The following is a 25,214-nucleotide window of genomic DNA, read 5'->3' on the forward strand; positions in this document are numbered from 1 at the left end:
AAATTTCAGTAGCATGAAACATAAATCATATTTCTGCATTCAGGATCATTTTTTATGAATTCTTCCAGTTTTCTATTGACAAATGTATCTTTAAGCCTTTGAGAAAACCTTATTGTAATTAAGTTCTTTTCATTCTACAGATTACATCAAGAATATTTCAGGACAATGTATTCTGTTGAAACTCACATTGTGGAATTCTGTTATCCCCGCCAAAGTCAGAGGCCCCAGAAATCTGTCATGGTGCAAGATAATCTGAGTACAAAACATCAAAAAAGTCTGTAGGCATACAGTTATATGACCAGTATCAGCTTACACTGATTTGGAAATTAATTTTAGACATCAGGTATTTTGAAAGGTGAAGGCCAATAAGTGACTCAGAATGAGTTGTGGGTAGATGGAGAAAGCCTAATTAAAGCAAACGAAAACTAAAGAAAAATAAGGTTAAAACATCCTTCACACTTTACTGAACTGATCTAAAAAATGGACATGTGCTCAATAAGGATTCATGTGCATATGTTCATGATAAGCAAAGAATCCCCACAACAGGAAGAGCTGTCTATTCATCCCCCACAGTTCCTTGTTCACAAACCATAGCCCTCTACTGGATAGCACAGCACCAAGATTGTGTCCAGAAGCCATGACTACAAAACTTATGAGACATGGAACTGCACATTGCACTCACATGGGTATCTCATTACTATTGGGTTAGAATCTATGTCTCCCTTTAGATCCATTAACATTTGTTTTAAAATAACCAAGTGCCCTTGCATTAGGTGAATATACATTTATTATAGTCACATTTTCCTGTTTAATGGCTCCCTTAATCATTACATAATGCCCTCTTTATCTCTTTTTAGAGTTTTTGTGCTAAAGTATATTTTGTCTGGCATTAAGATGGCTACCTCTACTATTTTTGCTTTCTGTTAGCATGGAATAAATTTTTCCAGCCTTTCACTTTTGGCCTGTGTGTATATTTGCTGGTATGTTTCTTATAGGCAGCAAATAAATGGGTCTTGTTTTTTAATTTGTTCAGCCAGTCTGTATCTTTCAATTGGAGACTTTAGGCCATTTAAATTCAAGGTTAATATTGATAAGTAATGATTGGCCCTGCCATTTTTCAATAAATATTCCTATTGATTGCTTTGGATTCCCTTTGTACTTTTACTAGATTTCTGCTTTCATATTCCTTCATAATGATGGCTATATTTCTCTGTGTAGCATATCCATAAGTATTATCTGTAAGGCAGAACAAATGGCGAAGAATTCTTTCAATTTCTGTTTGTTATGGAAAGTCTTTATTTCACCTTCATTCATAAATGAGAGCTTTGCAGGGTACAGTATTCTGGGTTGATGATTTTTTTTTCTTAACACCTGGACTATGTCTCTCCATTCTCTCCTAGCCTTTAGAATTTCTGATGAGAATTCAGCTTTGAATCTAAGAAGATTCTCTAAAGATAATCTGGCATTACTCTTGTACACATTTTAGAATATTTTCTTTATGTTTTACTGTAGAAAGTTTGACTACAATGTGTCATGGTGAAGATCTTTTCTGGTCATATCTATTAGGAATTCTACGTACTTCCTGCATTTGGATGTCCCTTTCTTTCTTCATATTGGGGAATTTTTGAGTTATTATTTCACCGAATAGGACTTATAATCAATTCTTTCTTTCCATACCTTCAGGAAATCCTAAGACCCATATGTTGGGTCATTTGATAATATTCCATAAATATCCAACACCATTTTTTAATTTTTCTGTTTTCTTCTTGTTTTACTTTTGTTATTCATAATTCAAGAAAACCTTTCATCCCTCAAAACTCGTATTTCTCTCATTGAGGAAAGATAACCTCACTTAAAATTATCATCTTAAAACATGAGAGCTTATTCCAAATATTTATTATAACATTTCTATAATAAATTTCAATGTATATATTATATTCCATCATGGCATATGCTGTTAATATCATTCCTTGATAAATTCTCCAAAAACAAACAAATAAATAGAAACAAGTATCAATGAATCCTGAATGCTGAGGGTTAAAAGACAAGAGACAAGAGATTTTAAAAAATACTAATATCACATCACAGGCACAAAGGACACAGTGCAGAGCCCAAGTTCTCACACACGACTTTTTTGGTAGAAGGAAAGATATCATTTACCTCTTGTAACCAGATTTCACAGAGTCTTATTAGCTAATACAATTCTCAGGAAGATGTCCTTGCAAATATTCCAAACCCAGACAACATCATGAGACAAGAACCCAGTGCCCTTTTTCTATAGTCTAAACAGAATAAATTCCAGTAGAGGCATGGATCATAGATTTGAAATCAAGATTTGCTGCTGACTTAATTCATCCTGCATGGAGTTTTATACTTCAGGTGAAACTTAAGTCAGCTTTCTAACTTCTAAGTTCTATGAGTTTTTCTGCATTCAGTTTATTCATCAGAGAATACCAAAGCTTCTCCAATGTTTATGCTTCCAAAAGTAAAGCTGAACAGATTAGCAAGTGGGCACAGGAGAAAATTTATGAAAAAGGTAACACTTCTACTTCTGCAGTGACTAGTCATAATGTTATTTGTATGATCACAATCAAAGTGATCCTACTAAGGTCTCCAGTATGACCTGAATCTAGCCTAGTGTCATATGAATCTATCTAAACAACTTCCACTTATTTTGTGTATGCTCATATATAATAGTAATATATTTGATTTGAACCTTCAACCTAAAAAGCACTCATAGCCATTTCAGAATTATTAATCTATACCTCCATTCATACAACTTTTCCAACAAAACTGCATTGCTTATGTACAATCCCTTTGGAACTTAGATTTGGACTCTCCACTGAAAATAATCCAAAATTATTTTATTCCTTTGCTGTAGAAATTATAAAGAGGCCAACATGCAATAAATACAAGGTTTATTAGTGGCTTATGTGTCAGTACAGTAGGTCTAGTATGGTATGGGGAGGTGATGCATTACTGATTTGCTCCCTAATTGGAGCTGAACAGGGGCTTTTATCAAGTTTAAGAGATGTGGTCATGTCCTGTTGATCTCTGGCTTAACCCCCTTGGCCTTGGCACACAGCATTTTGTTTTGCGTTGGGTTTTGTTTTGTTTTGTTTCACATAAAACTCTCTCAAAATGGTGGTGGTGCTCACTGTTGCCTCCCTATTTGGGCTTAGGTGCAGGTTGGAAAAGCACCTGGCATCCCTATTGGCATAGGTTCGAGTCCAGGCTGTTCCACTTCCAATCCACCTTCTTGCTAATGCACCTGGGAAAGCAGATTAAGATGGCCTAAGTCACTGGGCCACTGCAACCACATGGGAGACTGAAAGAAGCTCCTGGCTCCTGGCTTCAGCCTGGCCCAGCCCTGGCTATTGTGCCATCTGATGAACCAGTGGATGGAAAATGTCTTATTTTCTCCTTTTCTGTCTATGTAACTCTGCTTTGACACATACATGTGGGTGGGGCAGGAGCACGGACTCCTAAGAGGGCAGTATGGGATCTTTTGTGGTTAGGGTCATTTGTGGTGAGGGTCTGGATACTACTTGCTGCTGATGGGTTTGGAACTAGAGGTGGATACACAGTCAAGTCAGGAGATGGATGCCTGTTGGGTAAGGAGAGGATTGATTTATTGAGTCCTGGTTCTCTCCTGAGAGACTGACAGACAGAGAGGGAGAGAGAGCTAGAGATTTTCCATCTGCTGATTTCACTCCACAAATGGCTGCAATGGCTGGGGCTGGGCCAGGCTGAATCCAGGTTCTGGAAGCTTCTTCTGGGTCTTCCACATGGATGTAGGGGCCCAAACACTTACGCCGTTCATTGCTACTTTCCCATGAGCATTAGCAGGGAGCTGGATTGGATGTGGAGCATCCAGGTTTCAAACCAATAGCTTTCTGGTCTGATGGTGTCACAGGTGGCAGCTTTACCTGCAACACAATAGCACTAGCCCCCAGCCCAGTTCTCCTTCTTTGTCCTTTTCAGGAGTTGGTAATTATGTTGTCCATAATGGATAAAACTTAGAAATTCATTGGAGGATATACTAAAAGTACAAATAGTTCAACCAGATAGAACTTATACAGTGGAATTCTATGTAGATATTGTCCTTAAGCCTTCCTTTTCATTATCTTCCCTTCTTTTTCTGCATATTCAACAAAAGATCAATAACTAAACCAAAACTTGAATCAATTAATTTTTATTTTATTTTTTTAATTTTTAAAAAATCTTTTAGTCCACAATAACATGTTATATATTTTATTAGCAAATGCAAGAAATATCTCCAAGGATACAATCACAAAGTAATGTCAGAGTGAGACAGCTTATGTACCCTCATTTGTTCAGTGCACATTGTATACATGTATCACTCTATGTTCAATAAGTAGTACAATTATTGCTGATTTTTTTTAGATTTATTTTATTTATTTGAAAGACAGAGTTACAGAGAGAGGTAGAGACAGAGATAGAGGTCTTCCATTCGGTGGTTCACTCCCCAGGTGGCCACAATGGCCGGAGCTGCTCCAATCTGAAGCCAGGAGCTTATTCCAGGTCTCCTACATGGGCGCAGGGGTCCAAGGACTTGGGTCATCCTCCGCTGCTACCCAGGCCACAGTAGAGAGCTGAATCAGAAGAGGAACAGCTAGGACTTGAACCAGTGCCCATATGGGATGCTGGCACATCTGGCCAAGGTGTTAACCCGCTGTGCCACAGCACCAGCCCCCAATTATTGTTGATTTTAAAATGTGTAAGATTTTAGAGGAAAGAAGACCACCTCAGAAAAGATGTGAAATGAAAAGAGATTATAACACATCTAATAAGCTAATTTCTTTTTTCCCTCCTAATAAATCATTCTTTATTCTTTTTAATTTATTTTTAAGGAATAAAAATTTCATAAGTACACTTATGTACTAAAACAGTATTTTACACTTTCTGTTTCTGTGTGGGTGCAAACTGATGAAATCTTTACTTAATATATACTAAATCTATCTTCTGTATATAAAGATAATTGAAAAATGAATCTTAATGTGAATGGAATGGGAGAGGGAGCGGGAGATGGGAGGGGTGCGAGTGGGAGGGAAATTATGGGGTGGGGGAAGCCATTGTAATCCATAAACTGTACTTTGGAAATTTATATTTAGTAAATAAAAGTTAAAAAAAGTAATATAGTTATTCTTCCAACCATACCCACCTTACCACCCACACTCACACCCTTCCTCTTCCTCCCTCTCCCCTTGCCAGTCTCATTCTCCATTAAGAGTCATTTTCAATTGACTTTGTATACAGAAGACAAACTCTATACTAAGTAAAGATTTCAACAATTACACACACACAAAAACTGTTTGAAATCTATTATTACAAGGCCGGCACCGCGGCTCAATAGGCTAACCCTCCGCCTGTGGCGCTGGCACACCGGGTTCTATGCCCGGTTGGGGTGCCGGATTCTGTCCCAGTTGCTCCTTTTCCTGTCCAGCTCTCTGCTGTGGCCCGGGAGTGCAGTGGAGGATGGCCCAAGTGCTTGGGCCCTGCACCCCATGGGAGACCAGGAGAAGCACCTGGCTCCTGCCTTCAGATCAGCGCAGTGCACCAGCTGCAGCATGCCAGCCATGGTGGCCATTGGTGGGTGAACCAACAGAACAAAAGGAAGACCTTTCTCTCTGTCTCTCTCTCTCACTGTCCACTCTGCCTGTCAAAAAAAAAAAAGAAATCTAGTATTACAGTTAACTCTCATAATACAACTCAATGAGTACAGAGGTCCCACATGGGCAGTTAGTACACAGTGACTCCTGTTGATAATTTAACAATTAACACTCTTATATATGACAGCAATGACCACCCAAGGCTCTTGACATGAACTGCTATGTCTATGGAAACATTTGAGTCAATAAACTCTGTCAGTATTTGGGCAAGGCCATAAGCAAAATGGCAGTTCTTTTCTCCCTTTAGATAAAGATATATCCTTCTTTGATGGCCACTTCTTTCTGCTGAGTTGTCACTCACAGAAATCCTTCATGTGGAACAATTTTTTCCATAGTGCCTTGGCTTTCCGTGCCTGAAATGCTGTCAAGGGCTTTTCAGCCAGACAAGGGAGACTTAAGGGCTGATTCTGAGGTCAGAGTGTTACTTAAAGCAATTGTGATTCTATGAGTTTGCTGTGTAGACTGCCTCCCATGTTGGAACATTATCTCCATTTTAATTCTGTTATTATTATTACCAGACACTTAATCCTATTTAAATGATAATTTTAACACTTAATCCTATGTATATGTTCACTTTAACACTTAATAGGATCACTTCAACAATTAACATGGCATGTTTACCACCAAGCTTAATAGGATTTGGAGTCCCATGACAAGTTTTTAAGCTCTACCCTTAGAAGTAAGTCCATAGGATTGTATGCAGAACTATACAGCTTTACACATACAAACTTACTCCTCCCTCCCTAATTCCCACTCTCATTTTTACTGAGATCTATTTTCAATTGACGTCATACACATATGATTAACTCTGTTAAGTAAACAGTTCAACAAAAGTATGAAAAAAAATGGAACTATTCCAAGATGAGGGTAGCTCAAGTCATCCCTTTATGAAGTGTCAATTGCACTTCTACAGATTCCATTTTAGGTGCTCTATTAGTTCTCACAGATCAGGGAGAACATACGGTATTTGTCCCTTTGGGACTGGCTTATTTCACTAAGTATGATGGTTTCCAGATTCATCCATTTTGTTGCAAATGACTGGGTTTCATTTTTTTTACCACTGTCTAGTATTCCATAGTGTACATATCCCATAATTTATCCAGTCATTGGTTGATGGTCATTTAGGTTTATTCCTTGTCTTAGCTATTGTGATTTGAGCTGCAATAAACATGGAGTTGCAGATAACATTTCTGTTTATTGATTTCATTTCCCTTGGCTAAATTTGCAGAAGTGGGATGGCTGAGTAATGTGATATGTCTATATTCAGATTTTTGAGGTGTCTCCATACCATCTTTCATAGTGGCTTTACCAGTTTAAATTCCTGTGAACAGTGGATTATGGCACCTTTTCCTCCATATCCTTGCCAGCATTTGTTGTTTGTTGATTTCTGTAAAACAGTTCTAACTGGGGTGAAGGAAAACCTCTTTGTGGTTTGATTTACATTTCCCTTCAGCTAGTGATCCTGAACATTTTTTCATAGGTCTGTTGGCCATTTGTATTTCCTCTTTGAAAAATAGCTGTTTAAGTCATTTTCTTAACTGGGTTGTTTGTTTTGTTCTTGTGGAGTTTCTTGATCACTTTCTATATTCTGCTTATTAATCCTTTATCAGTTGTTAAGTTTGCAAATAATTTCCTCCACTCTGTAGGTTGCCTCTTCACTTTCCTGAGTGTTTCTTTTATCATAAAGAAACTTCTCAATTTGATATAATGCCATTTGTTAATTTTGACTTTGATTGTTTGCCTCTGGCGTCTTTTCCAAGAACTCTTTTCTTGTACCAATGTATTGGAGGGTTTCCCCAAAGTTCCCTAATAATTTCATGGTATCGGGTTGTATATTTGGATCTGTAATCCATGTTCAGTGGATTTTTGGTAAGGTGCAGGGTAGGGGTCTTGCTTCATACTTCTGCATGTGGAAATCCAGTTTTCCCAGCACCATTTTTTGAAGAGACTATCCTATTCCAGAGATTGATTTTAGCTCCTATAAGTTGGCTGTAGATGCTTGGATTGATTTCTGGTGTTTCTGTTCTGTTCCATTGGTCCATAAATCTATTTTTGTACCAGTACCATGATGTTTTGATTATAACTGTCCTGTAGTATGTCTTGAAATCTGGTATTGTGATGCCTCCAGCTTTGTTTTTGTCACATAAGATTGCTTTAACTATTCGAGGTCTCCTGTACCTCCATATGAATTTTAGCATTATTTTTTCTATCTGAGAAGAATGCCTTTGGTATTTTGATTGATTTCACTTTGAATCTGTAAATTGCTTTTGGGAGAATGGACATTTTGATGATATTGATTTTTCCAATCCATGAACATGGAAGATTTTTTCCAGTTTTTTGTATCTTCTTCTATTTCTTTATTCTTTTCTAATTCTTTTTGTAGAGATCTTTGACATCCTTGGTTATATTTTTTCCTAGGTATTTGATTTTTTATTGCTATTGTGAATGGGATTCATCATAGAAATTCATTCTTAGCCTTGGCATTGTCTTTGTATGCAAAAGCTATTGATTTTATGTATTGACTTTATATCCTGCTACTTTACCTAACTAGCTTATGAGTTCCAATAGTCTCTTGGTGGAGTCTTTTGTATCCCCTATATATTGAATCATATAATCTGCAAATAGGGATAGTTTGACTTCCTCCTTCCCAATTTGTATCCCTTTGATTTCTTTTTCTTGCCTAATGGCTCTGACTAAAACATCCAGACTATATTGAATAGCAATAGTGAGTGTGGGCATCCTGTCTGGTTATAGATCTAAGTGGGAATGCTTCCAACATTTCCCCATTCTATAGGATGCTGGCCGTAGGTTTGTCATAAATTGCCTTGATTGTGTGAAGGAATGTTCCTTCTATACCCAATTGCTTAGAGTTTTCATCATGAAAGGGTGTTGCATTTTATCAAATGCTTTCTCTGTATATATTAAGATAATCATGTGATTTTTGTTCTGCAGTTTGTTAATGTGATGTATCACACTTTTTGATTTGCAAATGTTGAACCATCCCTGCATAGCAGGGATAAATCCCATCTTAATCTGGGTGGATATTCTTTCTGATATGTTGTTGGATTCAGTTGGTTAGATTTTTTGAGGATTTTTGCATCTATGTGCATCAGGGAAATTGATAGATAATTCTCTTTCTCTGTTGCATCTTTTCAGGTTTAGGAATTAAGGTTGATGCTGACTTCATAGAAAGAATTTGGAAAGATTCCCTCCCTTTCAATTGTTTTGAATAAATTTGGAAGAAGTGGAGTTAGTTCTTCTGGTAGAATTCAGCAGTGAAGTCATCCGGTCCTGGGCTTTTCTTTGCTGGAAGGGCCTTTGTTACTGAATCAATTTCCATCTTGGTTATAGGTCTGTTTAGGATTTCTGTGTCTTCCTGGCTCAATTTAGGTAGGTTGTATGTGTGCAGGAATCTATCCATTTCTTCTAGGTTTCCCAGTTTGTTGCCATACAGCTCTTTGTAGTAATTTCTGATGATTCTTTTTATTTCTGTGCTATTTGTTGTTACATTTTCTTTTTTTATCTCTCACTTTATTGATTTGGGTCTTCTCTCATTTTTTTTTGTTTAGTTGGGCCAAAGCTGTGTCCATTTTGTTTATTTTTTTAAAAAAGCAGCTCTTAATTTTGTTTATCTTTTGTGTTGCTTTTTTGGATTAAATTTTGTTGATTACTTCTCTAATTTTAATTATTTCTTTTATCCTACTAGTTTTGGGGTTGATTTGCTGTTGTTTTTCTAGATCCTTGAGATGCATTCATAGCTCAATTATTTGGTGACTTTATAATTTCTTGATGTAGGCACCTATGCTATAAACTTTCCTCTTAACACTGCTTTTGCTGTGTCCCATATGTTTTGACATGTTGTATTGTCTTCATTTGTTTCCAGAAATTTTTTGATTTCTCTTTTTATATCTCTTTGTGGGTTATCCCATGGGACTGCCCTGCCTATGCAGGAGGTTGGGAGGGACCCCACTGCCTGGCTGCTGGCAGGCAGCAGGAGCTCCAGGCACATTTCCCCCGTTTCCCCTTCCTGTTGGAAGCCTTGTGGCTGTACCTTTATGATTTATAAACAAAGAGCTGATAAACAACTCCCATATTCCAGATGTGGGCTGGTTGCACAAAGGGGGCTATGTGGCCTACATGACCTATAAGTCGATTGGTTAGGTGTCCTTTGGCATGTTGCCCTTTCTGCCCTATATCGCTATTACTACCCCAGGTTTTTTCTTCGCTTCTTACCCTATATAAATCTGTGCCTGACTGCTAATAAACAGACATGCTCATCAGGCTTGTCTATGGTGTTTCTTGTCGAGAGACACCGTTGCTTTTCCAGCCCGACAGCTAAGGATCTCACACAAAGAGACTTCAGCTGGAGCCCGAACAGGGACCTGAGTGCACCAGGTAGGCACTGGAAGAGTCTTCCCTGCTACCTGAGGAGGTCTCACCCGTCTCTCAGCCCCCGAGTCCCCTCTTCCAGGTGACAGGACTCATCTGCCCCTCTTTTTGGGGACCCCTCACTGCAACTGGCCCCAACCCCTCTCTGCTAGATGAAAAGGGAATATTCATCCCGTTTTAGGGACCTCCGTTGTGTACCGGCCCAGCACCTCTGTTAGGTGGGAGGATTGTCTTGCCCTCCTTAGGGGTGCCCACCATGGGTGCCTGCTCCTCATGTGGATCTTCTGCTCTCCTCTGACTCTCACTCTGACTATCTTGACGGCCCTCACTTTCTCTCTGTAGCTCACTGTTACTACCCCATCAGACTGGTCTGACCATAGTTTCATCTTTCTGGCCCTTTCTGTTAGGAGAGAGGAAATTTCTGTCTCATTCTAGGGACTTCCAAAGAAGTCATGGGCTCCCCATGTGAACATAGTGAGAAACGGCTGCCCATGCTTTCTAACTTGACTTATCTTTTTACATTTCACCTTGACCCTTATGTGTGTGCCACACTCAGTCCGTGGGTGATGGAAAAGTAAGGGAATTTTGCTCATTGCCAGAGCAGCTTTGGCCCTCTCCACACAGCTGAGAGGGGCCTGCAGTGTTGTGGTGGCAGAGGAGCGCTGCAACAGCCTGCACTTCCGCTGCTTGGCTAGGGCCTGTGCCTTGGCCCCGGGCCACCGTGGGGGAGGGGCAGTGCCCACTCCAGCATGTCCAGCTGCAGCTTTGCCAGTGCCTATGCCGACCTGCTGCTGCTGAATTCTGACAGAGATGAGAAAGTTTTTCAATGTAACCCTATAGTTACTGCCAATTTTACCATAAAATCAGTACAGGTTGTCCCCACCTTGTAACTGAATACCAAAAAGAAATTTCTCTCTTTAAATCCAGGAGAATCACTGCCTTTAAAAATACTGCTTTGTGGCTGGCGCCACGGCTCAATAGGCTAATCCTCTGCCTGCGGCACCAGCACACCGGGTTCTAGTCCCGGTCAGGGCACCGGATTCTGTCCCAGTTGCCCCTCTTCCAGGCCAGCTCTCTGCTGTGGCCAGGGAAGTGCAGTGGAGGATGGCCCAAGTGCTTGGGCCCTGCACCCCATGGGAGACCAGGAGAAGCACCTGGCTCCTGGCTTTGGATCAGTGTGGTGCCCGGGGCCGCAGCGCACCGGCCTTGGTGGCCATTGGAGGGTGAACCAACAGCAAAGGAAGACCTTTCTCTCTGTCTCTCTCTCTCACTGTCCACTCTGTCTGTCAAAAAAAAAAATACTACTTTGTAATTTGCCAACCTCATTTTCCAATTTGTTTTAACAGGTTTCCAGTGATATAATAATGAGTAATCAGTACTCATTATGGACCCTAAATAAATTTTACAATCTCTGGTCTAATGTCACTGATTTGTTCATGGGGTTTTACAAAAAGGAGTAAAGTTTGATACAAATGTGACTTTGACCTCAATTTAGATAGAGATATGATATAATATCAGCATCTTCCACTATCTAGGTGTAGTTACAAAATCTAAATTAGGTAAAACAGATGAGATAAATGTGTATAAACATAAAGTTAGGTAATCTTAACACTTTGTATTATATATTAAAAAGCTGTTTGAGTTTGCTAATTATTTTTTAATAAGTTGTTCATATAAAAATGTGGAGGAAATACAGCCACAAGAAAAGACAAAGAAAAAAAAAGCAGACTCCTCCTCCCAACACAGACCTTAAAAAGTGGCTGCTTACAATTAACTAGTGAAGCAGCTGCCCACTGTTATCTTATCTATGGAGGAAAGATGTCCTAATTTCTGCTTCTGTCAACTCCAGTCATAAATCTGTCCTAATGAATCTGTCCCTGGTATCTCATTTACAAACATGTTGGGCCCACTGACCATTAGAAGTGTGGTCCTGTGTCACGTAGGATACAATTTAAACCCACCACTGCTGTAACAGCTGATGTATGATACTGATGAACCTATAAATATTATAAGAAACTTGGGATTGTTGCTCAAGTTCTCAGGAAATGATTCCAGCTGAGCCCATGGGGGTAATAGACTGCTTGATCCTCCATGGTCTCTGGAGCCTATTTGAATGGGGGGAGTTTTCCCACCCCAGGTTTCTGTTACAAAAATAGTTCAACACCACTTGGAAGTATCTAAGCTTAAAATTTGATGTGTTATCTTATTTTAAAAATGTTTTCTTAATTTGGAGATTTCTAAAGGGTTATTTCAAAATATAAATCAAAATCAACAGATAGATGCAAAAGCTATCAATTTATTTCTCTTTGACATAGAATTAAATCTGATCCTCTATTAAAACAATGAAGTTTTTACAATACTATGTTAATAAATATTTTTAATTGTCTTAAAAATCTTCTTAAAACCGTAGCATCTCCTTTTGATAGTTTTTTTTTTAAGATTTATTTATTTGCAAGTCAGAGTTACACAGAGAGAGGAGAGGCATAGAGAGAGAAAGAGGTCCTCCATCCACTGGTTCACTCCCCAACTGGCCACAACAGCCAGAGCTGTGAGGATCTGAAGCCAGGAGCCAGGAGCTTCTTCCAGGTCTCCCATGTGGGTGCAGGGCCCAAGGACTTGAGCCATCTTCTACTGCTTTCCCAGGCCAAAGCAGAGAGCTGGATCGGAAGTGGAGCAGCCGGGTCTCAAACCAGCGCCCATATGGGATGCTGGCACTTCAGGCTAGGGCGTTAACCCACTGTTAGTGCTGGCCCCTCCTTTTGATAGTTTTGTTTAATTGGTGACTCTATGCTTAGTTTTCTAGCCAGCTCCAGTGAGCTATTCTCTCTTCTCTAGTTATAATTCTGTTAAAACTGTTCCAAATTATGGGATTTGACTCTATGCACCAGCTCTTAAATTTAGTTTCATTCCCGGTTTTTGAAACAATCAGAGAGACAGATTTTGTGAAATATTAAAGTAATCTATTATGTTCTCTTATTGTCTCTGTTAGGTTCTAATTGTGTAAAACAACTGAGTTTTAAAGGAATTATGACTTGTTTAAATATGTACTTATTCTAAAACATTTGAGTAATCCCCTTGTAACAGTGATTAAATCTGGTATATATTATGTCATCATGTTAAGGGATCTTATTTCAGCCAGATATTTTTAGCTTTCTTGGCATCCTTGACAGGCATTCAAAAAATCAAAGTTCCAGATTCTTTGGACTTTGATATTTCCAGTTGGGCCCCTGGAAATGTCAAAGGATATGTTTCTCATCTTGTAGAGACACCAACTGATCAGGCTATTTGGATTATATTACAGGTACTCTCAAGATGTAAAGTGGTGCTAAATTTTAAGTTTTGATACTACAAAATGCTACTGATACAAATGTCTAAAAGTTAAAATGTCTAATGATTGTGTTACTAGACATGATAGTTATATTAGTAAAAAAAAGGCCTAGAGGCCTAAAAGGGTTAAATGTTTTGTAAAATCCTAATGTGCTTTAAATAATACTTTGTGGAGTAAACAATTACCTCTTGTTGGTTAATGAGTTTATAATTTTAAATGTGGCTATTTAAAGTCTTTTGTCATCCAAAGCTTTGTATATCCCATTTGCTTCTCATAAAACTAAAACATTGTTGGATCTGTGTTTATCTGTCCTACCCTAGGTTCTGATGGACGTTTTCCTGCAACTTCTGTTGTATTCAGTTCTTTGGGATGGCTCTATAAACAGATAAAGCCAATAATACACTACAGGTTCCAACTGGGAGAAAGTATGGTTAATTGAAGTTACTAAGAGCAGAAAGAAATTTAAATCAATTAGTAACTTTAAAAAATTAAAGACTTTAAGAAACTGTTACTAAAACTTCTTTACTGTTCTATCTTGTATGTTATGTTCTCATATATACATATTGTATGTCTACATGGAAAAAATTATTTAAAAAATCTTAATTGGCTTATAGATAAAAGATTACTCATAAATTTAAACTACTAAAATTAATCAAAGATATATTTGATTCATGTGACCTAAATCTCTTTATCAGATGTTTTAAATCTATTGAAAGAAACTAAAAGTGTTTTATATGTTTGTACTTAAATTTGCTGTTTAAACAAATTACACCATATTAGATATTTAAGAAATGTTTCCAAATACATGCATTCTTAAAATTTATAAAAGGCATTAGACCTTCTGATAAATGTTTCATAAGTTGTTATTTAACAGTTGAAACTGCTTGCTAAGATTTCATTTGATATTGTTATTGTCAAAGGACAATCTGGAAAGCCTAACTTGTTCCCTCATTTCTCTATTCTCTTTACGATGAGAAACTGATTCTTCTGAGGGATTCTCCAAGATATACAGTTTGATTTTTAGATATTATGAAAGGAATGGCTAACATATTCTATATAATAATATAGCCAAAATGAGAGGTTAAATCATAAGGTCACAGCTAAATTGACTTCACCATGGGATCCCAAATCCCCTTGGGCTAGATGGTGAAAATGACATCTTAAGTTTTAACGTGATTATACAGATTAAATTAAGTTTTAAAATGACCTTTTAGATTGGATTAAGTTTTAAAGTGGTCAAATGGATGGGACTAATTGTTAAACTGATTGTATCAATAAAGTTAATAAAATTAAAGAGGAATAAATGTTCCAACATGGGAAAAAGTCCATACAACAGACTCATAGAATGGCAGTTGCTCCAAGTAATGCTCAGTGACCTCAGAGTCAGCCATAAATGTGTTCTGGTCTGGCTACAAAGCCCACAAGAGCATTTCAGGCATGGAAAACCAGGGCACTCATGGGAACAGGTGTCCCTGCATGGAGAACCTCCCTGGGTGAGACCCCAGTGGAAAGAAGCAGTTATCAAGGACGTACTTTTCTCCAAAGGGAGGAAAGGACTTTCACTTTGCTTATGGCCTTGTCTAAATACTTATGGAGTTTGTGGATTCAGAAGGCTTCCATAGCAGCTCATGTCAAGAGCCTCGGATGATCACTGACGTCATACATAAGAGTGTTAATTGTTAAATTAGCAACAGGAGTCACTGTGTACTAACTTCTTATACAGGATCTTAAGACTATGCTTAAAAACAGAGGTGGGAGTATGGTACCCCCCCTTGAGCACATTAACTTTGCCCTTTTCACCTTAAATTTCTTACAAGTCTCACCCCTTGGAGAACCGCCAGCAGTGAGACACTGGAGACCTCCCACAAGCCAACCCAATTGCCTCTGGTTCGATAGAGGGACCAGACCACCCAAAAATGGAAGGGACCTAATCCCCTCATAACAATGGGAAAAAGTTTTGCTTGTGTCTTTACAGAGATTGCTCCACAGCCCATGTGGGTACCAGCCCAAAATGTCAAACCCTGGACCCCAGACTCCAAAAGCTAACCCTTCAACAGGTCAACTTCAGCTATTTTCCCTGAACAAGCTATTCACAAAAAAGATCCTCTTTGGATCAGTTACAGCTTAAATGGAAGAGACCTTACCAGGTGTTACTGAGTACGACTACCTCAGTAAAATTAGGATTAAACTTCTGCCCCTTCAGTCCTCACAGGTGAACTTACATCAAGACTGCTGTGCCTTAAGGCAGACATGCTGCACCTGCCTCTCTTCCTCTCTGAGAAATAATATTGTCGCTAAAAAAACTCCTAATGTGCTCTTCTAGCATAATCCTCTATACACAAGCTAGATGGCTTTATAAACTGTCACCACCCTGTATCTGGGAGTCTGTAAGATATGCTTTTTTTCATCTTAAAGGGGAACTCTACTTGTGATTTGCCTTATTCCAGTTTTGTTCACACTAATCAACAAACTTATATGTTCCATAGCTCGACTTCTGGCAGTAACTGGCCATGCAGGAGACACAGACATTGGCAGTGACCAAGACTTCCCCAGCCAGCTTTCAAAACAAGTTTGTTAGATGATATAGGCAGAGACTTCCAGACCCATAACAAGCAGGGCCTGCACTATGTCCCTCATAAGCAGGAAGCAGCTATAAAAGATGTGATGATTCTACATCCTTCAACACTCCTTAGGTTTAACGGAATGGGATCTCTAAAGGGGGAATGATGTAGGCAGATATATAGGATCAGGTTTGTGAGCTGGAAGACCATGCCTTCACCAAATCCCCCTATGTGATCTCATGCCCCTACCTTACCACAGGGCTCACCCTAAAACACGGAGGGGGGGTGAATGTGGGTGATCCCATGCGACTGCTTCTCCTGCCCATGCAAGAGGTTGGGAGGGACCCCACTGCCTGGATGCTGGCAGGCAGCAGGAGCTCCAGGCACATTTCCCCCATTTCCCCTTCCTGTTGGGAGCCTTGTGGCTGTGCTTTTATGATTTATAAACATAGCCAATAAGCAACTCTCATATTCCAGATGTGCGCTGGTTGCACAAAGGGGCCTATGTGGCCTACGTGACCTATAAATTGATTGGTTAGGGGTCTTCTGGCATGCTGCCCCTTCCGCCCTATAGAATTACTGCTACTGCCCCAGGTTTTTTTCTTCCCCTCTTACCCTATAAAAGTCTGTGCCTGATTGCTAATAAATGGACACACTCATCAGGCTTGTCTATGGTGTTTCTTGTCAAGAGACACCATTGCTCTTCCAGCCTGACATCTAAGGGTCTCACACAAAGAAACCTTGTCTCTTATAACCCACTGTTCATTCAGGAGCATGTTGTTCAGTCTCCATCTGTTTGCATATGTTCTAGAGATTCCTGAGTTTCTGATTTCCAGCTTCATTCCATTGTAGAGTGAGAACATGTATGGTATGATTTTGATTTTTTTGAATTTGCTGAGATTTGTTTATGGCTTAGTATGTGGTCAATCCTAGAGAAAGTTCCATGTACTGGAGAGAAGAATGTATATTTTGCAACTGTAGGATGGAAAGTTCTATAGGTATCTCTTAGGTCCATTTGGTTTATAGTGTCGATTAACTCCATTTCATTGATGATATTGATGATTTTCTGTCTTCTTGATCTGTTCATTGCTGAAAGTGGGGTATTAATGTCCCTATTACTATTATATTTGCATCTCTTTCTCCTTTTAGGTCCCTTAGCCTTTCTTTTAAATAGTCAGGTGCCCTGTAATTAGGTGTATATACACTTATAGTAGTTACATCTTCCTGTTGAGTTGATATCTTAATCATTACATAGTGCCCTTCTTTTTCTCTTTTTAACAGTTTTTGTGTTAAAGTCTATTTTGTCTGATATTAGTATGGCTACACCAGCTCTTTTTTTATTTCTGTTAGCATGTACTTTTGTTTTCCATCCTTTCACTTTCAGTCTGCATGCATCTTTGTTGGTGAGATGTATTTCTTGTAGGCAGCAGATAGATGGGTTTTGTTTTCTAATCCATTCAGCCAGTATGTGTCTTTTAACTGGAGAGTTGAGACCATTTACATTCAAGGTGACTATTGATAAGTCATGACTATGCCCTGCCATTCTTTCATAAATTTCACTATTTTTTTTTTACTTTGGGTTTCCTTTGTACTTTCTCAAGGAGATTTTCTTCTTTTACTTTCTTTTGTAATGATGACCATGTTTCTGTGTTTCTGTGGGCAGCACATCCTTAAGCATATTTTGCAGGGCTGGCAGTGACAAATTATTTCATTTTCTGTTTGTTATGGAAAGTCTTTATTTCACCTTCATTCTTAAATGAGAGCTTTTGCAGAGTATAGTATTCTGGGTTGACAGGTTTTTTCTCTTATGACTTGGACTGCATCTCACCATTCTCTCCTAGCCTGTAGGGTTTCTGATGAGAAGACTACTCTTAGGCTAATTGGAGATCCTCTGAAAGTAATTTGGCATTTCTCTCGTGCAAATTTTAAAATATTTTCTTTATGTTTTACTTTGGTGAGTGATAACAGTGTGCAGTGGAGAAGATCTTTTCTGGTCATGTCCTGCACTTGGATGTCCCTTTCTTTCTACAAATTAGGGAAGATTTCTGTTATTTCACTCAAAAGGCCTCCTAATCCTTTCTCTCTTTTCATGCTTTCGGGAACTCTTAGAACCCATATGTTGGGTTGTTTGATAGTATCCTGAATATTTCCAACAGTGCTTTTTTTTTTTTTTCTAATTTCTTCTTCTTGTGTTTTGTCTGTGTAATCTCCTGTGCTTTGCCTTCTGAGTCAGATATTCTTTCTTCTGCTTCACCAATTTTGTTGTTAAGGCTTTTCACTGCATTTTTTATTTTTTCTATTCAATTCTTCATTTCCAAGATGTCCTTTTGATTTTTCTTTAAGATATCAATTCATGGGAAGAAATTTTGTTTCACGCCATATTCAGATTTCATTAATTTGTGCATTTACTTCTGATTACTTCTAAGTAATCCTATGATCAGTTTTTTGAATTCCATTTTTGGCATTTCTTGAATCTCATCATCTTCATAATCTAGTATTGAAGTGCTGTGTTCTTTGGGGGTCATCATGTTGTCTTCCTTATGCTTGTTTCTTGAATTGGTGTGTTTGTTATTCTGCTTTTGTGGAGATACTTGTTGGTTTCTTTTTTGTTTTTTTTTCACTGTGTTGGTTTTTATCTTTGTACTATTCCTCTGCAGGTTAGTGTAGTGTCTGCTTTCAGTGAATACCTAGAGATGCATAGTAGGTGTGGCCAGGAGCTCTCTTCAGTTCTCCAGGGTGTAGGGCATGTCTGAGGTGACACAGCCAGATTTGGTGGGTAAATCTCCCCTTTTTTTATCAGTGGGTAGGTTTGTTCTTGTCTGTTTGCATAGTCACAGCTGAGCTCCTCTTCTCAAAGGAGACCACTGCCTGGGTGCTAGCCTCACTGGGTATTTTATTTGTCTGCTCTGCCACAAGGACCACACAAAGGGTCTGTGCAGTCCTTATTGTAAGCTCAGATTTCCCAGCAGTGTCCCTCACCAGGTAACCAGGGATCCTTGACAGTGTGGAGCCCTAGCAGTGACTGCCCAAAGTCCCAGCCACACCTTGAGTCCTCCCCCGCAGCTTCAGTGTTTTCACAGCCCCAGTACACAAGCTTCCTACAGACAGGAGCACCCAGCCCCCTGTCTGTTCTCCCCACCAAACCTAGGGGCCTCCGCTTGGCTGGTTGCTTGGCATGGACACAAGCTGGCACAGCTGTTATGTATGTTGAAAATGGAGCCTGCTCTCTATCAGCTTGTTACAGGACGCTGTTGCAGAGTGATCTAGGAAAGCAAAACATGCCTCCCCTTTGTTTTTTCTCCTCTAGTTTGGCAGGTACACTATCCCCCATGGGGCTCCAAGCTGGATTTCCTCTAGGCTCTTCCTGCAGCTTTTTCACCAGTGACTTGGGCTGCTACAGTCTGATCTCACCTCACTCTCCAGCACTGGTGCAGAGGCTCTCGGCTGCTGGGGTCTGAGTTGTGTACGTCCACACCCTCAACGTAGGTCAGCTGTGTCCCTCTAATTTGCATAGAGTTTCCTCTGATGTTTTATCCCTAACTCTTTCCTGAGACTGTACTATTTCCACTTTTTTAAAACTATCTTCTTCTAGACTAGAACAGTAAGCTCTCTCCCTGCCCTGCCATATTAATCCAGTCCTGATAATTTACTTTATATCACAGATTTAACGTTCCACTAAATAAAGCATTCAGCAAATAAAAAAGTAGAAAGAAAATTCTTCCACAGAAATACAGAGGACTATCAACAATTCCAAATCACAAGATGTCAGTTTCACACATATGCATTTTTTTTACTACTCAGTCATAAAAGTAAAGAATGAAACCCTTGCCTTTTGCAACAAAATGGATGCAACTGTAGAGCTATGCTTTGTGAAATAATCCAGGCCCAAAAAGACAGATGTGTGTTTTTTCTGATTTGTAGCAGCTAATATATGGAGTATAAGAATGTTCACTTCTATGACTAATTCCTAACATATTATTCATGAATGGATTTATGATTGTCAGGTCCATTGTATGTATCCTTTGAGATGATCATTTTGTCCTTTATTTTCTTAATGCAGTTCACTACACTATTATAAATTTGTTCACAATTAGTGTGCATTTTTATGGGTTACAGTGCCACATTTCAGTACATGTATATCATGTATACTGATCAAAATAGAGTCATCGGCATTTCCCTCTCTTTGACATTACTTTATGATTGGGGTCTGGGAACTCTTTCTTCAGTTTGTTCATAAAATATATAAAATTACTGTGAACTATGGTTACCCTATTATTTTGTATAATATAGGAACTTATTCCTTCTAACTCTGATGTTTTATGTTGAACCAAATTTGCATTCTTGGATTTAATAGTCTTGATCATATCATAATACTTTTTTATATAGTACTCAATTTGTGTTGCCAAAAACAAATTTTGCCAAAAGTTCCTTGGGGATTTTTGCTTCTGTGTTCTCAAGACTTACTGGTTTGTTATTCTCCTTTCTTGCAATATCTTTGTCTAGGTATGGCATCAGAGCCAACTGGCATTTATAACTGTCCTCCCAACTTCACGTGATTGTGGAGACCTCAGTTTGGGTCATCATCTACATTTGGACTCTTCACCCAGAGATACTGTGAGAAATACATGTGGACATGAGTGATTAGTGAGTGTGCACATTTGTGTTTGTGTCTACAAGCCACACAGTTATGGAGCAATTTGTTATGCAGCACTAAACCAGCAATACGTATGACATTCAACAAACTCTGGTGTTCTGTATTACAACCATGAACAGATAAATAATATGATTAGAAAACATAGTAAAATATGAATAAAGTCCAGCTCAGTTAATAATTTGGTAATACTGTCAATTTCCTTTTCATAAATTATCTGTAGTTATGTAAATTATTAATGTTATAGGAAGCCGGAATTCATATAAAATTTTCTGTAATGTAGGTGTCCTAAGTAGGTTTTTACCTCTTTGAATTCAGATTTTTCTTATGTTTGTATGTGGGTTTGTTTGTTTGTTTGGATTGGTGGGTGGGGGAGCGGGGCTGGGCCTGAGAAGTAAATTGACATGAGACAGATCAGGAGGTAAAAAGAGTACAATTTCATGAATTTATTTAGGATAAGATTTATATGGCACAGGAATGTTCGAGAAGAAATACACAAGCACAGAAGTAGTTTGTCAAGCCTTTTATAATGAATTGGGCAATAAATAAATGTGTGAAAAAAGCAACTAAATTATATCAGGAGACTTGGAAGCTAAGAGTTACTCTGTTGGGGGGTCTGCCTCTTTTGTAGCCCTCCTCCCAGCTGTTTTATTAGGAGGTTTCTGACTTAAGTAAATCTTGCTTTTCTCTCTTCCTTATCCACAGAGAAATCTTCTTTCACATGAGACAAAGAACTGAAGTTGTCTTTTCTCCACCACTGTTTTAGCTGTAACATTTTTGGTGCCATGACTCAGATCGGACTCCAACATGACCAGGATCCAGTTCGAATTCAACTCTAGCCAGCATCAGATCGCCTCACTGGACAGGTAAGCACGTGGACTGCTCTCGCTTCTGTCTTCCAGAGAGATTCACTCTCTTCCATGTTAACTCTCTCACCTTCTCAAGAACACTGGGTCCGTGTCCTCCAGTTAAAAGTGGTTCGCATGGCTTCAGGCCTTAAGACTCAGGAGCTAGGCTTACTGATGAGGCCAGAAATCCCCTGGAGCTGAGACTGTTCTCACCTCTCTTTCTTGTGTAGATCGGCCCTTCATGAAGGATGGGAAAATGCCCTGAGGTGACTGAAAAACTCTGGCTGGAGCACTCTGTGGTGTATTCTGAAACTCTCTTGGCTGGACCCCAGTGCCAGAAAAGCCTGTGTGGGCACTGGGCTGTGAAGCACTCTCCTCCCTCTTGTGTAGATCTGCCCTTTGAGAGAAACTGGAAGTGTTAGGCAGGAAGTTAGTTATGAGCTTATGTGTGTGTGACAAAGGCCTCCGGAGAAGACTTCTACGTCCAGCATATGCATCTACATCTCAAAGTTATCCCGATAATGCTTCAGGGGCAGCCCAGTGTTCGCATCCTGCCCTGCCCTCTTCTACCTGATAACCTGCCAGGCCCCGATCCTGCCCCTTCTGCCTGACAAATCTTCCACAATCTCCCATATGCAGCCCAGTATCTGCATTTCAAACACCCTGCTCCGGATCCCCATTCTCTAGGGGGTCCTGCTCACCCTTCCTCTGAATCCAGGATGGCGCCAGCTAGGTTTCCTCCTGTCTGATACCTTCAAGAAAAAACTCAGATAGGAGCTTCTTAGTATTTACAGCTGTAAAATCCTTTGTTTCAGAAGAAAATGTGTGAAGACAGAGACTCATCTCCTTAAAAACCCCCGGCCTCAACCGGACTGCGAGCTCAGCCCTCTGCCTCTCTGCTGAGCCTGGCGTGGTCAGGTGTAATCTCTCTACTCAATCATGTAACCTCGCTCCTCCCCCCACCCCAGTCTCTCAGGCTCTGTCTGGAGGGGTGCCCATCCATCCTTATGGATGTCCCTTCCCTAATAAACCTTGCTATTTTACCTCCCACTACTCTCTGTCTCACGCCTGAATTCTTTCTTGTGCGAAGACAAGAACCCTGCAATTTCTCCAGTAACAGAAGAAGGCCTTGAGATGGTGGATCCTGGCTTGGACTACACTCCAGTGCTTCCAGAAGGTCTCTTGGCAGGACATCAGACCCGGACAGCTGGTGTCGGGCTGGGAAGTTATTTCCTGCAGGGAGCAGCACTATTGAGACTGGGCGCAGTCTGGAACATTGACTACTTACCTTGTTCCAGACTTGAGTACCTGTCCCCAGCTCTTTTGGAGTCTTCACAAGCTGTAACTCTAGAGGCTCCACCATTTTTAGTTTTTTTTTTCTCAGCTCTGGGAATATTGATCCAGTCCAACTCAGTTTCCTTTTGTGGGGATTGGCCTGTTGGCACAAGACTGGGAGGAGTAACTTTGAATTCAGGCCACAGCCACCCTCTGGTGTTTTTCAAAGACTCCACCAAACTTTGACAGCTGACAGGGTGTCGGGCTGATCAGTGTTGGAGATCAGTTTGTCAGTGAGACATGGGCTCTGGGCTCCATGCCTCAGTGAATTGTTCCTCTACCCAAGATCCTAACAAAAGCTCTCTCTGCTCTTCTAATTACTTTTCCTCATTTCCTAAAAACTCTAATTCCTGGCCCCATTAGCTAGTATTTCCTGGATATCTCATTAGTATTAGGTCAGCATTTAATTATCTCTTTTATAGACAGGCAGCTTTTCCATCTAGACTCCCATTAACTATAGATCCTAACATGGACTGAACATGTATAGGCAGATCATCCAGCATGTTCTCCGGTATTGCCTTCCTTCTCAGGTCACTCCCTCTCTTGGGTCCAACTCTGTTATGTCCTTTCTAAATGCTCTCAATATTCTCCTTGCCTTTCCAGATATCAATCTATATATTTGAACCTTCATCCCTAACTCCTCGGGGAGCCCAGGAATTAAGAAATAGCTGCCCGGCTCTTTGCTATCACTTTCCAAAAAACACCTACTTTCTTTCACCACCCTAGTTCAATGATTGGCTTTCTGTGCATTGAGTGAGCAGACCTAGTTTGGAGGTTCTACAGCAATGTCTCTGACCAGTTTTAGGTGCTGTTTGGTCATAATATTTTCTTACTAAACTGTAGAAGTCTCTCTGTCCACCATTTTAAGATTTTTTCTGTTCTCCATTTGTCAGTATATGCCTTGGTAAACTATAGTGCTCTGCAGTCACCACTGGCTAAAAAGTATAAAGATCTATGAAACTCTGCTATACTTCCTAAGACACTACCAACCATTGTCATCATAATCATGACTATTTAAAATTTTTGTGATCCATAATATGATTCTCAAAAATATTTATGTCTGTTAACAAAGCATTGTTAGTACTATTCTTAAATGTCTTGATTTCTAGGCTAAATATTTTCCTGAGACTCCTAGAGTATGCAGCACTTAGGTAAAGTAACTTCATTTATTCAATATTCAAAAAAAACTGCTTTGACATTTTCAAAATTCAAAAACTGCTTTATGTATTTAAATGAAACTGTCCTGATGAGTGCATGCTGCTATCACATGCTAATCATTAGCAATCAAGGTTTTCTCTTTTCTAACTGTCCTGTGTAACAAAGTTTTCTGTATCTCAGGGATGTTTCGTGCATTTTTTTCTGTTGCCTTTATTGAGTTTAATTGCTTTGAATTTCAATCATAAGGAATTAGGTTTATCTGATTAGATCCGGCCCACAAGTTTGGTTAAAATGCTCAGGTCTAACTCACTTTGACCAGATAGTTTAAACCTGATGTAAAATTCTCTTATATCTAAAGCTCCAAAAATGTCTTTGACATTGAGGTTTTCAGCTGGATCCCTGGAACTCTCACAACATATGACTCTCAATTGGGAGAGATAGTAATTGCCTTACCTGCCTTATGCTCTGTGTTATCCAGGACTAAACTACTAGAATCCATCAAACTCGAGGCATTATTTCAGTGTCCCTGAAGATATCTGCATTCTATCTGGGACCCTTAGATCCAACCCTCAAAAGAATGCTCTGCTGCTTTCTCTCATTTTCAGCATTAAGCAGCCAGAACAGTCGTCATCCCATACCCCTAACAGAAGTTAGGACCCATTTTCCAAGGGGAGAGAATGCACGGAGTCAGATGGGACAGTAGACAGATTGGTCCCAATGGAAAATGAGAAAAGGTAGTCCCTCTAAGAGGCTATAAAATGCTTGCTTCCTACAAAAGTTACCTTTAGCAAGATCAAAGTGCCTATCCCACTCCTTGAGAACTTCCAGTCTTATCATGAGAATAGCAAGGGAGTGGTATTTTCACGCTTCTGCTGGTTATTTTGTCTTATCATGAGCAAGCTAAACAAGACAGGCAAGATTACAAACCAACATTATTGATGAGTTTTGTCCCCATCTTCTACCAATTGTTAGTTGCTATTTTTTTTTCCCAAAAAAATATGCTTTAAAGATTCAGAACCTCATAGTTCAGGGAGTCTGCCCCTCTTGAAGCCCCACTACAAGACACTTAAGGAGGTTTCTGACTTAAATAAATCCTACTTTTCTCTTTGGAAAAAAAAAAAAAAGCTACTCTATCAAGTTCTGTACACAGTTATCTCCTTGCCTGTCTATCCTTGATAATAAGAACCTTCAAGTATGGGGAGGTGGGCAACAATCCTATCTTCTGTTTTTATTTTTTCCCAGAAGTTCAAA

The 25,214-nt window shown here is 39.4% G+C and overlaps 1 long non-coding RNA gene across 1 annotated transcript in view; it reads left to right on the top strand.

Annotated features, from left to right (window-relative positions):
* The window catches only part of LOC108178325 (uncharacterized), a 33,862-nt gene extending 11,339 nt beyond the window's left edge, over nt 1-22,523 (top strand). The window contains exons 3-5 of the long non-coding RNA XR_016217277.1: nt 20,475-20,615; nt 21,328-21,488; nt 21,701-22,523. This is a non-coding gene — a long non-coding RNA (uncharacterized LOC108178325). The remainder of the gene's footprint in view (nt 1-20,474; nt 20,616-21,327; nt 21,489-21,700) is intronic.
* Nucleotides 22,524-25,214: the final 2,691 nt, after the last annotated feature.

The sequence above is a fragment of the Oryctolagus cuniculus genome, chromosome 12 (assembly GCF_051225735.1).
Source record: "Oryctolagus cuniculus isolate XC-2025 breed Fujian yellow rabbit chromosome 12, ASM5122573v1, whole genome shotgun sequence".
Taxonomy (NCBI): Eukaryota; Metazoa; Chordata; class Mammalia; order Lagomorpha; family Leporidae; genus Oryctolagus; species Oryctolagus cuniculus.